This window comes from Cupressus sempervirens, chromosome 5 (genome assembly GCF_028749045.1).
Source record: "Cupressus sempervirens isolate cs-2001-9-10 chromosome 5, ASM2874904v1, whole genome shotgun sequence".
Lineage (NCBI taxonomy): Eukaryota > Viridiplantae > Streptophyta > Pinopsida > Cupressales > Cupressaceae > Cupressus > Cupressus sempervirens.
The window spans coordinates 654,070,990-654,077,566 of record NC_143122.1 but is presented as its reverse complement, the minus strand read 5'-3'; positions in this window follow the sequence as shown (position 1 = coordinate 654,077,566).

Here is a 6,577-nt window from a genome sequence, read left to right as displayed (position 1 = left end):
GTAAATTATATAATTTTTTAATAAACTAATGATAATTAAGAACTTATGATCATACAATTAAAAACTCATTTAATTCAAGATGAAATTCAATAGTTTGAAAAGAAGCTGATATTTAAGAATTCTAACATATTAAATTATCTTTGATACATATCTATAGATAATGATTGTGTAAGTTCGAACTAACTTAGCCTATTTATATCAAGTTGTTAAATTATTAAATTCATCCATGGTACAATTAATATTATTAATTTATATATGTCATGCCCAAAATACATGGGCACAAAACACAGGTAAATTTTTTTTTAAAATTAATTCTACTAAGATAATTTGTATTTTGAACATAATAATTAACTTTCTTATCAAATGAAACTAAATCTATATTAACCAAACTTTACTAACTTTAATTAGATCTATTAACTTTATTACTTATTAACATTAAACAAAATAAAAACTAACTAGTTTCAAATTACATCTTACTAACACTTTAAAATAAATTCTTATATAAATAAATACTAATTGAAATTAATTAACTTTCCTACTATCTTAGAAAGAAACACATATTACTAACCAATTTAAACCAGATTCTAAAACACATAATTTACATTACCTAAAACATAAATTAACTATCTTTACAAAATAATAAAAATTACTAACAACTAAAAATTTACTATCCAATCCCACGTACACTAACCCCCATAACAATCTAACTCTAAAACAACATTACTAAGTACATGTAAAATGAATTTTCATGACAAAGTTAACTAAAAATTTCAAACTTATATATATATATATACATATATATATATATATATATATATATATATATATATACTAATACCAAAACATATTTAACTAAATCTAAATTACACTAATCTTCTAAACAAGTATTATTTAATAATTGAAACTACCTTGAATTTAAAGCTTTTCATAGAATAAACAAATTTAATATTTAAAACTTCATTTAATAATTAAACATATTATAACTATCTTAACTTAACCAAAACTAAACAAGTAAATACTAACCAAATTACTATTCAATTTAGATAAACCAATTTACTAATCAACCATTTTCTTAGTTTATTAACAAATAATCTAATTTAAAATTGCTAACAATTAATTTAGAATTACTTCTCTAATTTAATCCATACACCAACAAATTAATAATATCTACTTCAAATATTTACTATCAATTAGAAGTTTTCTAATGACAAAATGTATGAACTAATATCTATTTGGTTGAATTAAAGATCATATATATATATATATATATATATATATATATATATATATATATATATATATATATATATATATATATATATATATATATATATATATATATATATATATATATATATATATATATATATATATATATATATATATATATATAAAATTAATTATACTAAAACCTAAACTAAATTAACATGACTAAAACTTAACTAATTTTAATAAATACATAAATCGTATCTAATAAATAACTAAAATTTAAACTAAAGCTAATAATACAACTTACTAACTACTATATTAAAAAAAAAGAACTTAATAAAACAAATAAACTAACATTAACTAAAACCTAAACCAACCTAATAACTACACCCCCTATCCCATCTAATCCTAACTTACCCCTCCCACATGTCACATCCTCCCTGGAAACTCATGCGCTTCCCAAGCGCTTTAACTTTTGCGCAGACCTGCAATGAATATTGCCCACCAACACTAGGCAAGTGCTAGAAAGGAGGGATGAAGAATAAGATTTTTGTTTTAATAGTTTAATAATCAACTTTCAAATCGCCCCTCCTCCAAAGCATACACAACAACCAATAAGATTAAGTGTTCAAAATGAGAAGACGGAGAGGTGACATTAGCCGTACCATTAATGGCTGACTTTATTTCCATTTGCTACGCCTAGATTTATGGGTTATGGATAGTGTAGTTATGTTTTAAAGTTTACTTGGTAGGATATTTGTTTTTGTTAATATGCATATATTTTATTGTTTATTTCTTTTTGAATTTAAATTTGAAACAAAGGATCAACAGAGAATATTCTTCGTTCCTCAAATGATTTAATTTCTTCCCTTCATGTAAAATCCAGAGAGCATTTTGGTCTTGGTGGGGGATTTTTTTTCAGCTTTATTTTTCTAAGTATAGATTTACAAAGCAATGTATTTTTTTAAAAAAAAATTTACAAGGGGTATTTTTTTTGAATGGTTTTAAAACATGGATTCAATAGTTTGTCTCACAATAATACAAGATTTATTTGATCTCCTAATAAGTACAAAATTGAATTGAAATATCAACCATATCCATTTTTTTATTTCCTTAACATAATTGAACTCAAAATTTGCATAATTGAATGTCATCCATATAACCAAAAATTACAAGAAAACTCATGAGAAACAATAATATTCTAACACTATTTTATTGGCAACCTGATTCAAAGGCTCAGCCGAGAAAGAACCAGGAAGAAAACCCAGTGTCGTTGCCATTACAACAAGGTTTTGAAATACAATTTACATAGAATTCCAATCCCAAAATTTTAACAATACAAATAAATTTCCTTCATGACGCTTACCAAGGGGTCCATATCATTTTATGCAACACATTGCTAAGATCATAGAGAGAACAGAATCTGACCAGGTGACAAGCATGAGTAAGAGACAAAATCAACTTGCATAATTCATACTAGGTTTTCACAACAGGATTCACAATGAATCAAAACTAGGGAAAGGTGGATTTTTCCAACAGGAGATGTCAGACACAACACCAAACCAGGTGCCCAATCGGGGCTATAAATCAAGAACTTTCGTTCTTCCATTCTTACATGCCAAAACTCATACGTGGTTTGTGCTAATAGGTAGGGGGCCATAACACCCTACCCTCTCTCCCTCTTCTCATCTTGAGAAGAGACTCTACACTATTGGAGTTCAACTAAAAGGACCTTTCCCAAAATTGGCCACTTCTACCCTATCCAAGGGTGAGTAATGCCAAAACACCCATACAAGAAAAATTCAAAATTCAAACATAAACATGAAAGAAAAGCATTCAAGAACATGGTTTTCAATCCTTCCCAACATACCCAACATACATACAAGCATCCAAACAACAACAAAGTAGCATAAGCATGAACAAGCATGAAAATATGAACAAGGGAGATGAAGAAATCCTACCTTCACAAAGAGGTGATGGCAAATGAACAAATTGAGAAGAGCTTTCCCTTCCTTCCTTCAATCTTCCAAGACTCCTCTCTAAAAGTAGAGATTGGGTAACAACCCAAAACTACTCCAAGAAGGGCCTCTAAATAAGACTCAAACTCAACCACCAAAAAGGAAATAACTTCTCCCACCCACCTACAAATCTAGAAGTTTCTAACTCTACCCATACTAAGGTTAACCACTAAGTGGAGTTGAGGTGATGCAACTCATGGTAACCACTTGCAATTTTCGCACAAAGGCAAAAATAGACTTTTTGAGTGGCCTCAAAAGTCAATAAAAGGGGCTTAGGGGGTGGAAAATACCCCCAACCCATACCCATACCCCTTGGATATAAATATTTCATGTTTTAAAGGTCTAAGGAATTGATTTGGAACCAAACAAAAGCTAGGAAATATTTAAGACCATCTAACAACTCTAAAATGCAGATTAAGCACTAATCTGGATTAGGGTGACTAAAATTGATTAAGAAACAAATTAGCAAAAAGACACTAACTTGATCTGACTTAGGTCCAAAGGTTACACAACTAACCCTAACTAGCATGCTGAAGAACATAAACAATTCATGAGTGTCAAGTGACACTATAAGAATACAGTTACAAATATTAACATTTACTCATCACAGAAAGATACATACATATATCTCACAATAATTTAGTTACGAACAACAATGTTTCCAAAATTAGCACATAGGGATCAGTTCCATTCCTCTGGTTGTTTTCTCAGCTAAAATATCCTGCACACTCATTGCACACATCAATAGTCCCATAAAATCACATGCACATATGTATATACGTATCAGGGAATCACGTAAATTAACACATTCATCTATAAATCAATCAAGGTTTCTCTCATCCTACTCATATTCTTAACCATTAAAATCTCTTAATAATAGTGTTAATCCTACACTTACTTATTTCGTCAACATACATGTTCATAAAGCATTAAATGATGAACTCAAATATCTGAAAGTAAACATCACACAACATGAAATAATATAATATGATATGTTCAGCATATCCAATAGTGTCTTGACGTATCGAGTCATAAGTATCAAAATAATAATGTAACAACTAAGGCTACGAAGGGTCGGGGTGAGGCCTCACATCCTCCCCCACTAGGCATGAACTTCCTCCTAGAGTTCATCAAAAGATAAGGTTACCGAGATTGCATCTGTGACACATCCTCCCATACAACTGTAACCTCATTATAGCAATCCCACAGGACCTTAACCTGGTCCAGCTCTTGACCTCAAAGTGCTAGGGTCCATCAGGCAATAATACGAATAGGTTCCGATGCTAACTAGCTAACCAACTCCACCTGTAGCCTCAATCACTGTAGCCTGATGCTCAGTCTGGCGGTTGTCAACCACTGTAAAAACTCTCTGGGACCTGCCCATGTCTCCAATTGTCTTCTTTGAAAAAGCCCCTCTCTGACCACTGGATGACTGTCCTTGTGGACACTCTCTAGCTATGTGACCCATGCCACCACAAATGTAGCATGGTCCTCGGGTATAAGATCATGCATCCTGTAATCCAGACTGTTGTGGGCCTCTTGACCTGCTAGACCCACTATATCCACCCCTAGAAGATTGTTGAGTCTATACTGATTGTGGTTGTGGGGTATGTACTTTTTGATCCTACTGTAACTACCAGTGCTTGGGCTCGAAGCCCTGGTAACCTTGTGAGGGTTCCTGCTACTGCTGCTGCTTAAATTGTTGGCCTTTAGAGGACCCTGGTGTATAGTTTTGATTCCCTTTTCAAGGGGGTTTTTTTCGGGTAGAGTTTCAGTTCTAAGACCGATCCTGTGATTCCTATCTACCTCGAGTATCCTCTACAATTAGTACTATCTCCACTACTTGTCTGAAGGTGGTAGGGAAGGCCATCCAAACTAGACCCTGAAGTGAGAAATTCAAACTCATGATAAAGTGATGCACCCGTAGTTTCTCGTCCTTCATGTATTCCACATAAGGAAGGAGCTTGAGAAACCTGCTCTCGTACTAATCTACTGTAAGACCTCTCTAATATAGAGAATGAAACTCCTCTATTTGCTTCTATCTGAAATGCTCTGACAAGTACCTCTCTCAAAATCTCTCCAAGAATGATTCCCATGTGAGGATATCCATCCTCACTCCTCCTATGGTCTCCTCCTAATGCCACCAATTGGAGGCATCTCCTCTCAACTGATGGACTGCTAGATGTGCCTTTAGATTACTCCCATAAGGGCGTAATCCAAAGCACCATTGTAGGCTCTGCAACCATGCCTCTGCTACTGTCCCCTCAGTGGAACCCATAAATAATGGTGGCCCAAGTCGAATCAATTCCCTAATATCATCTCTTATATGTCTAGGAGGTCTATCAAGTGGGGGTCCTCTCTGGTGTATTGACTCACCTTCATGCTCATCCTTCCCCTCTAACTGTCTTGGTGGGGGACTCCTAGTCCTCTCTCTACCTCTGGGCCCACCTCCTCTAGGCCCCTCTACTTCCACTACTAGAATCTGTTGACCTGGCTGAACTACAGGTACTACCCTCTGCTGAACTACACTGATCAAAGTCTAAAAGGCATCTATAATGTCCTGATTCGGGTTCAGTGTTGGTGGAGGTGGAGGTGGTGGTGGTGGAGGTGGTCCATCCTCCTATCCCGCTCTACCACCTCTCACCCTATGACCTCTGCCTCGTCGGTTGCTTCGAGTAATAGGAGGCATCCTACACAATTTAATGTTTAGTTTTAAGTTTAGGAAGCACAATGGTTTAAGGTTCCTAGTGTTGAAACACGGGCTCTAATACCAAAATATCGTGCCCAAAATACATGGGCACAAAACACACATAAATTATTTTTTTAAAATTAATTCTACTAAGATAATTTGTATTTTGAACATAATAATTAACTTTTTTATCAAATGAAACTAAATCTACATTAACCAAACTTTACTAACTTTAATTAGATCTATTAACTTTATTACTTATTAACATTAAACAAAATAAAAACTAACTAGTTTCAAATTACATCTTACTAACACTTTAAAATAAATTCTTATATAAATAAATACTCATTGTTGATGATGTCCCGACCTCATCTAATGAAAAATGTATCTTACACCATTCAAGAACATCATGTGCATCATTTACACGAACTCCCTAATAATTCATTTGATACTTTCATAGAGCATGTTTGATGCAAGCTCCAACACCATCATGTTCACCTTTTCCATGGCCACTCTCGAAGAAATTTCATATGTGTTTTATATTCTCATTGTGATGATATCAACATAATGCATAAAATGGTCTAGATGATTTGAACTGTGCAGCACATCCATCAAACCAAACATAATGTTTATCAACATTTATGTTTCTTTCTTTCAAATA